Source organism: Bombina bombina, chromosome 1 (assembly GCF_027579735.1).
Source record: "Bombina bombina isolate aBomBom1 chromosome 1, aBomBom1.pri, whole genome shotgun sequence".
Classification (NCBI taxonomy): domain Eukaryota; kingdom Metazoa; phylum Chordata; class Amphibia; order Anura; family Bombinatoridae; genus Bombina; species Bombina bombina.
In genome coordinates, this window is record NC_069499.1 from 1,251,091,057 (window position 1) to 1,251,107,576 (window position 16,520).

Below are 16,520 nucleotides of genomic sequence, written 5' to 3' on the forward strand. Positions count from 1 at the left end.
TGTTTAATAGTAGTGTAAGTGTACATTTAAAAAAAAAACTTTTTTGACTGTGAAACATCAGTCTGCTTTTTTGTGTCAGGCTCACAGCATATACTGTCCCCACTTGCCCAGTGCCACCACTCATATCTTGTTTAATAGTAGTGTAAGTGTACATTTAAAAACAAAAAAACTTTTTGGACTGTGAAACATCAGTCTGCTTTTTTGTGTCAGGCTCACAGCGTATACTGTGCCCACTTGCCCAGTGCCACCACTCATATCATGTTTAATAGTAGTGTAAGTGTACATTTAAAACAAAAAAAAATTTTTGGACTGTGAAACATCAGTCTGCTTTTTTGTGTCCCGCTCACAGTGTATACTGTGCCCACTTGCCCAGTGCCACCACTCATATCTTGTTTAATAGTAGTGTAAGTGTACATTTTAAAAAAAAAACTTTTTTGACTATGAAACATCAGTCTGCTTTTTTGTGTCAGGCTCACAGCGTATACTGTGCCCACTTGCCCAGTGCCACCACTCATATCTTGTTTAATAGTAGTGTAAGTGTACATTTAAAAAAAAAAACTTTTTGGACTGTGAAACATCAGTCTGCTTTTTTGTGTCAGGCTCACAGCGTACACTGTGCCCACTTGCCCAGTGGCAACACTCATATCTTGTTTAATAGTAGTGTAAGTGTACATTTAAAACCAAAAAAACTTTTTGGACTGTGAAACATCAGTCTGCTTTTTTGTGTCAGGCTCACAGTGTATACTGTTTCCACTTGCCCAGTGCCACCACTCATATCTTGTTTAATAGTAGTGTAAGTGTACATTTAAAAAAAAAAACTTTTTGGACTGTGAAACATCAGTCTGCTTTTTTTGTGTCAGGCTCACAGCGTATACTGTGCCCACTTGCCCAATACCACCACTCATATCTTGTTTAATAGTAGTGTAAGTGTACATTTAAAAAAAAAAAAAAACTTTTTGGACTGTGAAACATCAGTCTGCTTTTTTGTGTCAGGCTCACAGCATATACGGTGCCCACTTGCCCAGTGCCACCACTTATATCTTGCTTAATAGTAGTGTAAGTGTACATTTAAAACAAAAAAAACTTTTTGGACTCTGAAACATCATTCTGCTTTTTTGTGTCAGGCTCACAGCGTATACTGTGCCCACTTGCCCAGTGCCACCACTCATATCTTGTTTTATAGTAGTGTAAGTGTACGTTTAAAACAAAAAAAAACTTTTTGGACTGTGAAACATCAGTCTGCTTTTTTGTGTCCGGCTCACAGCGTATACTGTGCCCACTTGCCAAGTGCCACCACTCATATCTTGTTTAATAGTAGTGTAAGTGTACATTTAAAAAAAAAAAAAAACTTTTAGTACTGTAAAACATCAGTCTGCTTTTTTCTGTCAGGCTCACAGCGTATACTGTGCCCACTTGCCCAGTGCCACCACTCATATCTTGTTTAATAGTAGTGTAAGTGTACATTTAAAACAAAACAAAAATTTTGGACTGTGAAACATCGGTCTGCTTTTTTTGTGTCAGGCTCACAGCGTATACTGTGCCCACTTGCCCAGTGCCACCACTCATAACTTGTTTAATAGTAGTGTAAGTGTACATTTAAAAAAAAAAACTTTTTTGACTGTGAAACATCAGTCTGCTTTTTTCTGTCAGGCTCACAGCATATACTGTGCCCACTTGCCCAGTGCCACCACTCATATCTTGTTTAATAGTAGTGTAAGTATACATTTAAAAAAAAAAACTTTTTGGACTGTGAAAAATCAGTCTGCTTTTTTGTGTCCGTCTCACAGCGTATACTGTGCCAACTTGCCAAGTGCCACCACTCATATCTTGTTTAATAGTAGTGTAAGTGTACATTTAAAAAAAAAAAAACTTTTTGGACTGTAAAACATCAGTCTGCTTTTTTCTGTCAGGCTCACAGCATATACTGTGCCCACTTGCCCAGTGCCACCACTCATATCTTGTTTAATAGTAGTGTAAGTGTACATTTAAAACAAAACAAAAATTTTGGACTGTGAAACATCAGTCTGCTTTTTTTGTGTCAGGCTCACAGCGTATAATGTGCCCACTTGCCCAGTGCCACCACTCATATCTTGTTTAATAGTAGTGTAAGTGTACATTTTAAAAAAAAAACTTTTTTGACTGTGAAACATCAGTCTGCTTTTTTGTGTCAGGCTCACAGCATATACTGTGCCCACTTGCCCAGTGCCACCACTCATATCTTGTTTAATAGTAGTGTAAGTGTACATTTAAAACCAAAAAAACTTTTTGGACTGTGAAACATCAGTCTGCTTTTTTTGTGTCAGGCTCACAGCGTATACTGTGCCCACTTGCCCAGTGCCACCACTCATATCTTGTTTAATAGTAGTGTAAGTGTACAATTTAAAAAAAAAAAACTTTTTTAACTGTGAAACATCAGTCTGCTTTTTTTGTGTCAGGCTCACAGCGTATACTGTGCCCACTTGCCCAGTGCCACCACTCATATCTTGTTTAATAGTAGTGTAAGTGTACATTTAAAAAAATAAAAACATTTTGGACTGTGAAACATCAGTCTGCTTTTTTGTGTCAGGCTCACAGCGTATACTGTGCCCACTTGCCCAATGCCACCACTCATATCATGTTTAATAGTAGTGTAAGTGTACATTTAAAACAAAAAAAACTTTTTGGACTGTGAAACATCAGTCTGCTTTTTTGTGTCCCGCTCACAGTGTATACTGTGCCCACTTGCCCAGTGCCACCACTCATATATTGTTTAATAGTAGTGTAAGTGTACATTTAAAAAAAAAACTTTTTTGACTGTGAAACATCAGTCTGCTTTTTTGTGTCAGGCTCACAGCATATACTGTCCCCACTTGCCCAGTGCCACCACTCATATCTTGTTTAATAGTAGTGTAAGTGTACATTTAAAAAAAAAAAACTTTTTGAACTGTGAAACATCAGTCTGCTTTTTTGTGTCAGGCTCACAGCGTATACTGTGCCCACTTGCCCAGTGCCACCACTCATATCATGTTTAATAGTAGTGTAAGTGTACATTTAAAACAAAAAAAAATTTTTGGACTGTGAAACATCAGTCTGCTTTTTTGTGTCCCGCTCACAGTGTATACTGTGCCCACTTGCCCAGTGCCACCACTCATATCTTGTTTAATAGTAGTGTAAGTGTACATTTAAAAAAAAAAAACTTTTTGAACTGTGAAACATCAGTCTGCTTTTTTGTGTCAGGCTCACAGCGTATACTGTGCCCACTTGCCCAGTGCCACCACTCATATCTTGTTTAATAGTAGTGTAAGTGTACATTTAAAAAAAAAACTTTTTTGACTGTGAAACATCAGTCTGCTTTTTTGTGTCAGGCTCACAGCATATACTGTCCCCACTTGCCCAGTGCCACCACTCATATCTTGTTTAATAGTAGTGTAAGTGTACATTTAAAAAAAAAAAACTTTTTGAACTGTGAAACATCAGTCTGCTTTTTTGTGTCAGGCTCACAGCGTATGCTGTGCCCACTTGCCCAGTGCCACCACTCATATCATGTTTAATAGTAGTGTAAGTGTACATTTAAAACCAAAAAAATTTTTTGGACTGTGAAACATCAGTCTGCTTTTTTGTGTCCCGCTCACAGTGTATACTGTGCCCACTTGCCCAGTGCCACCACTCATATCTTGTTTAATAGTAGTGTAAGTGTACATTTAAAAAAAAAAAACTTTTTGAACTGTGAAACATCAGTCTGCTTTTTTGTGTCAGGCTCACAGCGTATACTGTGCCCACTTGCCCAGTGCCACCACTCATATCATGTTTAATAGTAGTGTAAGTGTACATTTAAAACAAAAAAAATTTTTTGGACTGTGAAACATCAGTCTGCTTTTTTGTGTCCCGCTCACAGTGTATACTGTGCCCACTTGCCCAGTGCCACCACTCATATCTTGTTTAATAGTAGTGTAAGTGTACATTTTAAAAAAAAAACTTTTTTGACTATGAAACATCAGTCTGCTTTTTTGTGTCAGGCTCACAGCGTATACTGTGCCCACTTGCCCAGGGCCACCACTCATATCTTGTTTAATAGTAGTGTAAGTGTACATTTAAAAAAAAAAACTTTTTGGACTGTGAAACATCAGTCTGCTTTTTTGTGTCAGGCTCACAGCGTACACTGTGCCCACTTGCCCAGTGCCACCACTCATATCTTGTTTAATAGTAGTGTAAGTATACATTTAAAAAAAAAAAACTTTTTGGACTGTGAAAAATCAGTCTGCTTTTTTGTGTCCGTCTCACAGCGTATACTGTGCCAACTTGCCAAGTGCCACCACTCATATCTTGTTTAATAGTAGTGTAAGTGTACATTTAAAAAAAAAAAAACTTTTTGGACTGTAAAACATCAGTCTGCTTTTTTCTGTCAGGCTCACAGCATATACTGTGCCCACTTGCCCAGTGCCACCACTCATATCTTGTTTAATAGTAGTGTAAGTGTACATTTAAAACAAAACAAAAATTTTGGACTGTGAAACATCAGTCTGCTTTTTTTGTGTCAGGCTCACAGCGTATAATGTGCCCACTTGCCCAGTGCCACCACTCATATCTTGTTTAATAGAAGTGTAAGTGTACATTTTAAAAAAAAAACTTTTTTGACTGTGAAACATCAGTCTGCTTTTTTGTGTCAGGCTCACAGCATATACTGTGCCCACTTGCCCAGTGCCACCACTCATATCTTGTTTAATAGTAGTGTAAGTGTACATTTAAAACCAAAAAAACTTTTTGGACTGTGAAACATCAGTCTGCTTTTTTTGTGTCAGGCTCACAGCGTATACTGTGCCCACTTGCCCAGTGCCACCACTCATATCTTGTTTAATAGTAGTGTAAGTGTACAATTTAAAAAAAAAAACTTTTTTAACTGTGAAACATCAGTCTGCTTTTTTTGTGTCAGGCTCACAGCGTATACTGTGCCCACTTGCCCAGTGCCACCACTCATATCTTGTTTAATAGTAGTGTAAGTGTACATTTAAAAAAATAAAAACATTTTTGACTGTGAAACATCAGTCTGCTTTTTTGTGTCAGGCTCACAGCGTATACTGTGCCCACTTGCCCAATGCCACCACTCATATCATGTTTAATAGTAGTGTAAGTGTACATTTAAAACAAAAAAAACTTTTTGGACTGTGAAACATCAGTCTGCTTTTTTGTGTCCCGCTCACAGTGTATACTGTGCCCACTTGCCCAGTGCCACCACTCATATATTGTTTAATAGTAGTGTAAGTGTACATTTAAAAAAAAAACTTTTTTGACTGTGAAACATCAGTCTGCTTTTTTGTGTCAGGCTCACAGCATATACTGTGCCCACTTGCCCAGTGCCACCACTCATATCTTGTTTAATAGTAGTGTAAGTGTACATTTAAAAAAAAAAAAATTTTTGAACTGTGAAACAACAGTCTGCTTTTTTGTGTCAGGCTCACAGCGTATACTGTGCCCACTTGCCCAGTGCCACCACTCATATCATGTTTAATAGTAGTGTAAGTGTACATTTAAAACAAAAAAAAATTTTTGGACTGTGAAACATCAGTCTGCTTTTTTGTGTCCCGCTCACAGTGTATACTGTGCCCACTTGCCCAGTGCCACCACTCATATCTTGTTTAATAGTAGTGTAAGTGTACATTTTAAAAAAAAAACTTTTTTGACTATGAAACATCAGTCTGCTTTTTTGTGTCAGGCTCACAGCGTATACTGTGCCCACTTGCCCAGGGCCACCACTCATATCTTGTTTAATAGTAGTGTAAGTGTACATTTAAAAAAAAAAACTTTTTGGACTGTGAAACATCAGTCTGCTTTTTTGTGTCAGGCTCACAGCGTACACTGTGCCCACTTGCCCAGTGGCAACACTCATATCTTGTTTAATAGTAGTGTAAGTGTACATTTAAAACCAAAAAAACTTTTTGGACTGTGAAACATCAGTCTGCTTTTTTGTGTCAGGCTCACAGTGTATACTGTTTCCACTTGCCCAGTGCCACCACTCATATCTTGTTTAATAGTAGTGTAAGTGTACATTTAAAAAAAAATACTTTTTGGACTGTGAAACATCAGTCTGCTTTTTTTGTGTCAGGCTCACAGCGTATACTGTGCCCACTTGCCCAATACCACCACTCATATCTTGTTTAATAGTAGTGTAAGTGTACATTTAAAAAAAAAAAAAAACTTTTTGGACTGTGAAACATCAGTCTGCTTTTTTGTGTCAGGCTCACAGCATATACGGTGCCCACTTGCCCAGTGCCACCACTTATATCTTGCTTAATAGTAGTGTAAGTGTACATTTAAAACAAAAAAAACTTTTTGGACTCTGAAACATCATTCTGCTTTTTTGTGTCAGGCTCACAGCGTATACTGTGCCCACTTGCCCAGTGCCACCACTCATATCTTGTTTTATAGTAGTGTAAGTGTACGTTTAAAACAAAAAAAAACTTTTTGGACTGTGAAACATCAGTCTGCTTTTTTGTGTCCGGCTCACAGCGTATACTGTGCCCACTTGCCAAGTGCCACCACTCATATCTTGTTTAATAGTAGTGTAAGTGTACATTTAAAAAAAAAAAAAAAACTTTTAGTACTGTAAAACATCAGTCTGCTTTTTTCTGTCAGGCTCACAGCGTATACTGTGCCCACTTGCCCAGTGCCACCACTCATATCTTGTTTAATAGTAGTGTAAGTGTACATTTAAAACAAAACAAACATTTTGGACTGTGAAACATCGGTCTGCTTTTTTTGTGTCAGGCTCACAGCGTATACTGTGCCCACTTGCCCAGTGCCACCACTCATAACTTGTTTAATAGTAGTGTAAGTGTACATTTAAAAAAAAAAACTTTTTTGACTGTGAAACATCAGTCTGCTTTTTTCTGTCAGGCTCACAGCATATACTGTGCCCACTTGCCCAGTGCCACCACTCATATCTTGTTTAATAGTAGTGTAAGTGTACATTTAAAAAAAAAAACTTTTTGGACTGTGAAAAATCAGTCTGCTTTTTTGTGTCCGTCTCACAGCGTATACTGTGCCAACTTGCCAAGTGCCACCACTCATATCTTGTTTAATAGTAGTGTAAGTGTACATTTAAAAAAAAAAAAACTTTTTGGACTGTAAAACATCAGTCTGCTTTTTTCTGTCAGGCTCACAGCATATACTGTGCCCACTTGCCCAGTGCCACCACTCATATCTTGTTTAATAGTAGTGTAAGTGTACATTTAAAACAAAACAAAAATTTTGGACTGTGAAACATCAGTCTGCTTTTTTTGTGTCAGGCTCACAGCGTATAATGTGCCCACTTGCCCAGTGCCACCACTCATATCTTGTTTAATAGTAGTGTAAGTGTACATTTTAAAAAAAAAAACTTTTTTGACTGTGAAACATCAGTCTGCTTTTTTTGTGTCAGGCTCACAGCATATACTGTGCCCACTTGCCCAGTGCCACCACTCATATCTTGTTTAATAGTAGTGTAAGTGTACATTTAAAACCAAAAAAACTTTTTGGACTGTGAAACATCAGTCTGCTTTTTTTGTGTCAGGCTCACAGCGTATACTGTGCCCACTTGCCCAGTGCCACCACTCATATCTTGTTTAATAGTAGTGTAAGTGTACATTTAAAAAAAAAAAAACTTTTTGGACTGTGAAACATCAGTCTTCTTTTTTGTGTCAGGATCACAGCGTAACTGTGGCCTCTTGCCCAGTGCCACCACTAATATCTTGTTTAATAGTAGTGTAAGTGTACATTTAAAACCAAAAAAACGTTTTGGACTGTGAAACATCAGTCTGCTTTTTTGTGTCCGCTCACAGCATATACTGTGCCCACTTGCCAAGTGCCACCACTCATATCTTGTTTAATAGTAGTGTAAGTGTACATTTAAAAAAAAAAAAAACTTTTTGGACTGTGAAACATCAGTCTGCTTTTTTGTGTCAGGCTCACAGCGTATACTGTGCCCACTTGCCCAGTGCCACCACTCATATCTTGTTTAATAGTAGTGTAAGTGTACATTTAAAAAAAAAAACTTTTTGGACTGTGAAACATCAGTCTGCTTTTTTGTGTCCGGCTCACAGTGTATACTGTGCCCAGTGCCACCACTCATATCTTGTTTAATAGTAGTGTAAGTGTACATTTAAAAAAAAAAAAAACTTTTTGGACTGTGAAACATCAGTCTGCTTTTTTTGTGTCAGGCTCACAGCGTATACTGTGCCCACTTGCCCAGTGCCACCACTCATATCTTGTTTAATAGTAGTGTAAGTGTACAATTTAAAAAAAAAAAACTTTTTTAACTGTGAAACATCAGTCTGCTTTTTTTGTGTCAGGCTCACAGCGTATACTGTGCCCACTTGCCCAGTGCCACCACTCATATCTTGTTTAATAGTAGTGTAAGTGTACATTTAAAAAAATAAAAACATTTTGGACTGTGAAACATCAGTCTGCTTTTTTGTGTCAGGCTCACAGCGTATACTGTGCCCACTTGCCCAATGCCACCACTCATATCATGTTTAATAGTAGTGTAAGTGTACATTTAAAAAAAAAAAAACTTTTTGGACTGTGAAACATCAGTCTGCTTTTTTGTGTCCCGCTCACAGTGTATACTGTGCCCACTTGCCCAGTGCCACCACTCATATATTGTTTAATAGTAGTGTAAGTGTACATTTAAAAAAAAAACTTTTTTGACTGTGAAACATCAGTCTGCTTTTTTGTGTCAGGCTCACAGCATATACTGTCCCCACTTGCCCAGTGCCACCACTCATATCTTGTTTAATAGTAGTGTAAGTGTACATTTAAAAAAAAAAAACTTTTTGAACTGTGAAACATCAGTCTGCTTTTTTGTGTAAGGCTCACAGCGTATACTGTGCCCACTTGCCCAGTGCCACCACTCATATCATGTTTAATAGTAGTGTAAGTGTACATTTAAAACAAAAAAAAATTTTTGGACTGTGAAACATCAGTCTGCTTTTTTGTGTCCCGCTCACAGTGTATACTGTGCCCACTTGCCCAGTGCCACCACTCATATCTTGTTTAATAGTAGTGTAAGTGTACATTTTAAAAAAAAAACTTTTTTGACTATGAAACATCAGTCTGCTTTTTTGTGTCAGGCTCACAGCGTATACTGTGCCCACTTGCCCAGGGCCACCACTCATATCTTGTTTAATAGTAGTGTAAGTGTACATTTAAAAAAAAAAACTTTTTGGACTGTGAAACATCAGTCTGCTTTTTTGTGTCAGGCTCACAGCGTACACTGTGCCCACTTGCCCAGTGGCAACACTCATATCTTGTTTAATAGTAGTGTAAGTGTACATTTAAAACCAAAAAAACTTTTTGGACTGTGAAACATCAGTCTGCTTTTTTGTGTCAGGCTCACAGTGTATACTGTTTCCACTTGCCCAGTGCCACCACTCATATCTTGTTTAATAGTAGTGTAAGTGTACATTTAAAAAAAAATACTTTTTGGACTGTGAAACATCAGTCTGCTTTTTTTGTGTCAGGCTCACAGCGTATACTGTGCCCACTTGCCCAATACCACCACTCATATCTTGTTTAATAGTAGTGTAAGTGTACATTTAAAAAAAAAAAAAAAACTTTTTGGACTGTGAAACATCAGTCTGCTTTTTTGTGTCAGGCTCACAGCATATACGGTGCCCACTTGCCCAGTGCCACCACTTATATCTTGCTTAATAGTAGTGTAAGTGTACATTTAAAACAAAAAAAACTTTTTGGACTCTGAAACATCATTCTGCTTTTTTGTGTCAGGCTCACAGCGTATACTGTGCCCACTTGCCCAGTGCCACCACTCATATCTTGTTTTATAGTAGTGTAAGTGTACGTTTAAAACAAAAAAAAACTTTTTGGACTGTGAAACATCAGTCTGCTTTTTTGTGTCCGGCTCACAGCGTATACTGTGCCCACTTGCCAAGTGCCACCACTCATATCTTGTTTAATAGTAGTGTAAGTGTACATTTAAAAAAAAAAAAAACTTTTAGTACTGTAAAACATCAGTCTGCTTTTTTCTGTCAGGCTCACAGCGTATACTGTGCCCACTTGCCCAGTGCCACCACTCATATCTTGTTTAATAGTAGTGTAAGTGTACATTTAAAACAAAACAAAAATTTTGGACTGTGAAACATCGGTCTGCTTTTTTTGTGTCAGGCTCACAGCGTATACTGTGCCCACTTGCCCAGTGCCACCACTCATAACTTGTTTAATAGTAGTGTAAGTGTACATTTAAAAAAAAAAACTTTTTTGACTGTGAAACATCAGTCTGCTTTTTTCTGTCAGGCTCACAGCATATACTGTGCCCACTTGCCCAGTGCCACCACTCATATCTTGTTTAATAGTAGTGTAAGTGTACATTTAAAAAAAAAAAACTTTTTGGACTGTGAAAAATCAGTCTGCTTTTTTGTGTCCGTCTCACAGCGTATACTGTGCCAACTTGCCAAGTGCCACCACTCATATCTTGTTTAATAGTAGTGTAAGTGTACATTTAAAAAAAAAAAAACTTTTTGGACTGTAAAACATCAGTCTGCTTTTTTCTGTCAGGCTCACAGCATATACTGTGCCCACTTGCCCAGTGCCACCACTCATATCTTGTTTAATAGTAGTGTAAGTGTACATTTAAAACAAAACAAAAATTTTGGACTGTGAAACATCAGTCTGCTTTTTTTGTGTCAGGCTCACAGCGTATAATGTGCCCACTTGCCCAGTGCCACCACTCATATCTTGTTTAATAGTAGTGTAAGTGTACATTTAAAAAAAAAAAAAAATTTTGACTGTGAAACATCAGTCTGCTTTTTTTGTGTCAGGCTCACAGCATATACTGTGCCCACTTGCCCAGTGCCACCACTCATATCTTGTTTAATAGTAGTGTAAGTGTACATTTAAAACCAAAAAAACTTTTTGGACTGTGAAACATCAGTCTGCTTTTTTTGTGTCAGGCTCACAGCGTATACTGTGCCCACTTGCCCAGTGCCACCACTCATATGTTGTTTAATAGTAGTGTAAGTGTACTTTTAAAAAAAAAAAAACTTTTTGGACTGTGAAACATCAGTCTTCTTTTTTGTGTCAGGATCACAGCGTAACTGTGGCCTCTTGCCCAGTGCCACCACTAATATCTTGTTTAATAGTAGTGTAAGTGTACATTTAAAACCAAAAAAACGTTTTGGACTGTGAAACATCAGTCTGCTTTTTTGTGTCCGCTCACAGCATATACTGTGCCCACTTGCCAAGTGCCACCACTCATATCTTGTTTAATAGTAGTGTAAGTGTACATTTAAAAAAAAAAAAAACTTTTTGGACTGTGAAACATCAGTCTGCTTTTTTGTGTCAGGCTCACAGCGTATACTGTGCCCACTTGCCCAGTGCCACCACTCATATCTTGTTTAATAGTAGTGTAAGTGTACATTTAAAAAAAAAAACTTTTTGGACTGTGAAACATCAGTCTGCTTTTTTGTGTCCGGCTCACAGTGTATACTGTGCCCAGTGCCACCACTCATATCTTGTTTAATAGTAGTGTAAGTGTACATTTAAAAAAAAAAAAAACTTTTTGGACTGTGAAACATCAGTCTGCTTTTTTGTGTCAGGCTCACAGCATATACGGTGCCCACTTGCCCAGTGCCACCACTCGTATCTTGCTTAATAGTAGTTTAAGTGTACATTTAAAACAAAAAAAACTTTTTGGACTCTGAAACATCATTCTGCTTTTTTTGTGTCAGGCTCACAGCGTATACTGTGCCCACTTGCCCAGTGCCACCACTCATATCTTGTTTAATAGTAGTGTAAGTGTACAATTTAAAAAAAAAAAACTTTTTTAACTGTGAAACATCAGTCTGCTTTTTTTGTGTCAGGCTCACAGCGTATACTGTGCCCACTTGCCCAGTGCCACCACTCATATCTTGTTTAATAGTAGTGTAAGTGTACATTTAAAAAAATAAAAACATTTTGGACTGTGAAACATCAGTCTGCTTTTTTGTGTCAGGCTCACAGCGTATACTGTGCCCACTTGCCCAATGCCACCACTCATATCATGTTTAATAGTAGTGTAAGTGTACATTTAAAACAAAAAAAACTTTTTGGACTGTGAAACATCAGTCTGCTTTTTTGTGTCCCGCTCACAGTGTATACTGTGCCCACTTGCCCAGTGCCACCACTCATATATTGTTTAATAGTAGTGTAAGTGTACATTTAAAAAAAAAACTTTTTTGACTGTGAAACATCAGTCTGCTTTTTTGTGTCAGGCTCACAGCATATACTGTCCCCACTTGCCCAGTGCCACCACTCATATCTTGTTTAATAGTAGTGTAAGTGTACATTTAAAAAAAACAAACTTTTTGAACTGTGAAACATCAGTCTGCTTTTTTGTGTCAGGCTCACAGCGTATACTGTGCCCACTTGCCCAGTGCCACCACTCATATCATGTTTAATAGTAGTGTAAGTGTACATTTAAAACAAAAAAAAATTTTTGGACTGTGAAACATCAGTCTGCTTTTTTGTGTCCCGCTCACAGTGTATACTGTGCCCACTTGCCCAGTGCCACCACTCATATCTTGTTTAATAGTAGTGTAAGTGTACATTTTAAAAAAAAAACTTTTTTGACTATGAAACATCAGTCTGCTTTTTTGTGTCAGGCTCACAGCGTATACTGTGCCCACTTGCCCAGGGCCACCACTCATATCTTGTTTAATAGTAGTGTAAGTGTACATTTAAAAAAAAAAACTTTTTGGACTGTGAAACATCAGTCTGCTTTTTTGTGTCAGGCTCACAGCGTACACTGTGCCCACTTGCCCAGTGGCAACACTCATATCTTGTTTAATAGTAGTGTAAGTGTACATTTAAAACCAAAAAAACTTTTTGGACTGTGAAACATCAGTCTGCTTTTTTGTGTCAGGCTCACAGTGTATACTGTTTCCACTTGCCCAGTGCCACCACTCATATCTTGTTTAATAGTAGTGTAAGTGTACATTTAAAAAAAAATACTTTTTGGACTGTGAAACATCAGTCTGCTTTTTTTGTGTCAGGCTCACAGCGTATACTGTGCCCACTTGCCCAATACCACCACTCATATCTTGTTTAATAGTAGTGTAAGTGTACATTTAAAAAAAAAAAAAAACTTTTTGGACTGTGAAACATCAGTCTGCTTTTTTGTGTCAGGCTCACAGCATATACGGTGCCCACTTGCCCAGTGCCACCACTTATATCTTGCTTAATAGTAGTGTAAGTGTACATTTAAAACAAAAAAAACTTTTTGGACTCTGAAACATCATTCTGCTTTTTTGTGTCAGGCTCACAGCGTATACTGTGCCCACTTGCCCAGTGCCACCACTCATATCTTGTTTTATAGTAGTGTAAGTGTACGTTTAAAACAAAAAAAAACTTTTTGGACTGTGAAACATCAGTCTGCTTTTTTGTGTCCGGCTCACAGCGTATACTGTGCCCACTTGCCAAGTGCCACCACTCATATCTTGTTTAATAGTAGTGTAAGTGTACATTTAAAAAAAAAAAAAAACTTTTAGTACTGTAAAACATCAGTCTGCTTTTTTCTGTCAGACTCACAGCGTATACTGTGCCCACTTGCCCAGTGCCACCACTCATATCTTGTTTAATAGTAGTGTAAGTGTACATTTAAAACAAAACAAAAATTTTGGACTGTGAAACATCGGTCTGCTTTTTTTGTGTCAGGCTCACAGCGTATACTGTGCCCACTTGCCCAGTGCCACCACTCATAACTTGTTTAATAGTAGTGTAAGTGTACATTTAAAAAAAAAAACTTTTTTGACTGTGAAACATCAGTCTGCTTTTTTCTGTCAGGCTCACAGCATATACTGTGCCCACTTGCCCAGTGCCACCACTCATATCTTGTTTAATAGTAGTGTAAGTGTACATTTAAAAAAAAAAACTTTTTGGACTGTGAAAAATCAGTCTGCTTTTTTGTGTCCGTCTCACAGCGTATACTGTGCCAACTTGCCAAGTGCCACCACTCATATCTTGTTTAATAGTAGTGTAAGTGTACATTTAAAAAAAAAAAAACTTTTTGGACTGTAAAACATCAGTCTGCTTTTTTCTGTCAGGCTCACAGCATATACTGTGCCCACTTGCCCAGTGCCACCACTCATATCTTGTTTAATAGTAGTGTAAGTGTACATTTAAAACAAAACAAAAATTTTGGACTGTGAAACATCAGTCTGCTTTTTTTGTGTCAGGCTCACAGCGTATAATGTGCCCACTTGCCCAGTGCCACCACTCATATCTTGTTTAATAGTAGTGTAAGTGTACATTTTAAAAAAAAAAAATTTTTTGACTGTGAAACATCAGTCTGCTTTTTTTGTGTCAGGCTCACAGCATATACTGTGCCCACTTGCCCAGTGCCACCACTCATATCTTGTTTAATAGTAGTGTAAGTGTACATTTAAAACCAAAAAAACTTTTTGGACTGTGAAACATCAGTCTGCTTTTTTTGTGTCAGGCTCACAGCGTATACTGTGCCCACTTGCCCAGTGCCACCACTCATATCTTGTTTAATAGTAGTGTAAGTGTACATTTAAAAAAAAAAAAACTTATTGGACTGTGAAACATCAGTCTTCTTTTTTGTGTCAGGATCACAGCGTAACTGTGGCCTCTTGCCCAGTGCCACCACTAATATCTTGTTTAATAGTAGTGTAAGTGTACATTTAAAACCAAAAAAACGTTTTGGACTGTGAAACATCAGTCTGCTTTTTTGTGTCCGCTCACAGCATATACTGTGCCCACTTGCCAAGTGCCACCACTCATATCTTGTTTAATAGTAGTGTAAGTGTACATTTAAAAAAAAAAAAAACTTTTTGGACTGTGAAACATCAGTCTGCTTTTTTGTGTCAGGCTCACAGCGTATACTGTGCCCACTTGCCCAGTGCCACCACTCATATCTTGTTTAATAGTAGTGTAAGTGTACATTTAAAAAAAAAAACTTTTTGGACTGTGAAACATCAGTCTGCTTTTTTGTGTCCGGCTCACAGTGTATACTGTGCCCAGTGCCACCACTCATATCTTGTTTAATAGTAGTGTAAGTGTACATTTAAAAAAAAAAAAAACTTTTTGGACTGTGAAACATCAGTCTGCTTTTTTGTGTCAGGCTCACAGCATATACGGTGCCCACTTGCCCAGTGCCACCACTCGTATCTTGCTTAATAGTAGTTTAAGTGTACATTTAAAACAAAAAAAACTTTTTGGACTCTGAAACATCATTCTGCTTTTTTTGTGTCAGGCTCACAGCGTATACTGTGCCCACTTGCCCAGTGCCACCACTCATATCTTGTTTTATAGTAGTGTAAGTGTACGTTTAAAACAAAAAAAAACTTTTTGGACTGTGAAACATCAGTCTGCTTTTTTTGTGTCCGGCTCACAGCGTATACTGTGCCCACTTGCCAAGTGCCATCACTCATATCATGTTTAATAGTAGTGTAAGTGTACATTTAAAAAAAAAAAAAACTTTTTGTACTGTAAAACATCAGTCTGCTTTTTTCTGTCAGGCTCACAGCGTATACTGTGCCCACTTGCCCAGTGCCACCAATCATATCTTGTTTAATAGTAGTGTAAGTGTACATTTAAAACAAAACAAAAATTTTGGACTGTGAAACATCGGTCTGCTTTTTTTGTGTCAGGCTCACAGCGTATACTGTGCCCACTTGCCCAGTGCCACCACTCATATCTTGTTTAATAGTAGTGTAAGTGTACATTTAAAAAAAAAACTTTTTTGACTGTGAAACATCAGTCTGCTTTTTTGTGTCAGGCTCACAGCATATACTGTGCCCACTTTCCCAGTGCCACCACTCATATCTTGTTTAATAGTAGTGTAAGTGTACATTTAAAAAAAAAACTTTTTGGACTGTGAAACATCAGTCTGCTTTTTTGTGTCAGGCTCACAGCGTATACTGTGCCCACTTGCCAAGTGCCACCACTCATATCTTGTTTAATAGTAGTGTAAGTGTACATTTAAAAAAAAAAAAAACTTTTCGGACTGTAAAACATCAGTCTGCTTTTTTCTGTCAGGCTCACAGCATATACTGTGCCCACTTGCCCAGTGCCACCACTCATATCTTGTTTAATAGTAGTGTAAGTGTACATTTAAAACAAAAATTTTGGACTGTGAAACATCAGTCTGCTTTTTTTGTGTCAGGCTCACAGCGTATAATGTGCCCACTTGCCCAGTGCCACCACTCATATCTTGTTTAATAGTAGTGTAAGTGTACATTTAAAAAAAAAAACTTTTTTGACTGTGAAACATCAGTCTGCTTTTTTGTGTCAGGCTCACAGCATATACTGTGCCCACTTGCCCAGTGCCACCACTCATATCTTGTTTAATAGTAGTGTAAGTGTACATTTAAAACCAAAAAAACTTTTTGGACTGTGAAACATCAGTCTGTTTTTTTGTGTCAGGCTCACAGCGTATACTGTGCCCACTTGCCCAGTGCCACCACTCATATCTTGTTTAATAGTAGTGTAAGTGTACATTTTTTTTAAAAAAAAACTTTTTTGACAGTGAAACATCAGTCTGCTTTTTAGTG